This window comes from Arachis hypogaea, chromosome 16 (genome assembly GCF_003086295.3).
Source record: "Arachis hypogaea cultivar Tifrunner chromosome 16, arahy.Tifrunner.gnm2.J5K5, whole genome shotgun sequence".
Lineage (NCBI taxonomy): Eukaryota > Viridiplantae > Streptophyta > Magnoliopsida > Fabales > Fabaceae > Arachis > Arachis hypogaea.
The window spans coordinates 73,000,122-73,001,756 of NC_092051.1; the positions used below are offsets into that span (position 1 = coordinate 73,000,122).

General features: G+C 41.3%; 1 non-coding gene across 1 annotated transcript; it reads right to left on the reverse strand.

Moving 5' to 3' along the window:
• Positions 1–517: 517 nt before the first annotated feature.
• Positions 518–624, reverse strand: LOC112759859 (small nucleolar RNA R71). The gene has a single exon (XR_003180324.1). It is a non-coding gene; the product is annotated as a small nucleolar RNA R71 (small nucleolar RNA).
• Positions 625–1,635: the final 1,011 nt, after the last annotated feature.

The following is a 1,635-nucleotide window of genomic DNA, read 5'->3' on the forward strand; positions in this document are numbered from 1 at the left end:
AAGGGAATCAAGAGGAAAGAGGGTTGTTGGTGCAGAAGAAGAGGAGGAATACTTTGATATAACCATGGAGGAGGATGTGGAAAACCATCATGAAGAAGAGGTGAATAACCATGCCAGAAGAGGTGGAGCTAACCCAACTAGACAAGAGAGGAGAGTCCTGGGATCATACATCAATCCAAATCCAAGTAATTGTGGTAGCAGCATTCAGAGGCCAACTATCCATGCTAACAATTTTGAATTGAAGTCTCATCTCATAACTCTTGTCCAAAACAACTGTTCTTTTGGAGGAAGTGCACAAGAGGATCCTAATGAGCATCTCACAAAATTCCAAAGGATATGTGGCATGGTTAAATCTAATAGTGTTCATCCTACCACTTATAGATTGCTACTGTTTCTATTTTCTTTGAGGGACAAAGCTTCAAAATGGCTAGAGTCATTTTCGAAGGAAAACTTGACAACCTGGGAAGATGTAATGAACAGATTCTTGACAAGGTTCTACCTTCCACAAAGAGTAAACAGGCTGAGAACTGAAGTGCAAACATTCAGACAGCAGGATGGTGAAACTCTTTATGAAGCCTGGGAGAGATTCAAGGATTTGACAAAGAAATGCCCCCTGACATGCTTAAAAAGTGGGTGCAAATTCACATCTTCTATGAAAGGCTGAATTGTGAATCAAGGAAAGCTGTAGATCACTCATCTGGAGGTTTCCTAAACAAGAAGAAGACCATTGAGGAAGCAACTGATATGATAGAGACAGTGGCTGACAATGAGTACTTTTATGCCTCTGACAGAAGCAACAACAGGGGAGTCTTGGAATTAAACCATATGGATACAATCCTGGCCCAGAACAAGATGATCACCAAGAAACTGGCTGAATTGACCAAACAAATGGAGAAGAATCAGGATGCAGCTATCCACACTCAACCATCACCTCAAAAAGAATTGGAGACAGAAGAAGGAGCCAACTGGGAGGAAGCTAATTACCTTGGAAACTCATCTAGGCAAGATAATGATCCTTACTCTAAAACCTATAACTCTGGTTGGAGAAACCACCCAAACTTTGGGTGGGGAAACCAACAAAATCAAGGCCAAGACCACAGACCACACAATCCAATCCAATACAACCACTTCACTCACCAAAACTCCAACCACAAATCATACCAGACCACACAAAACACTTATTCACATTCACCATACTAAAGCCACAATAACCACTCTCAACACTCCAATTCCAACCAATCAGCACCACGTGATGATGATAGAATGGCCAGAATGGAAGCTATGCTTGCAAACCTCAAAGAGTGTGAAGACATGAAAAAATTCCGGGAAGAGGAGAGAGGTATTATGAAAAGCCAAGGGGAGGTTCTTAAGAATCTCAAATTTCAAGTAGGACATCTTTCACAATAATTTCCAAGGCCCACTGATAGTTTCCCAAGTGATACAGAGAAAAATCCAAGAGGGGAAATGAAGAAGGTAAGGTGGGAAGAATGCAAGTCAATCAATCTAAGCAGTGAAGAAGGTCTGAAGGAAGAATTCTCCATACACTCAGAGGATGACGAAGGAAAACCAAGGAATGATGTAAGGGAGATAGAAGAAATGGCTAGCCCTGAACAGAGGAATGAACAAAAAGAGAAA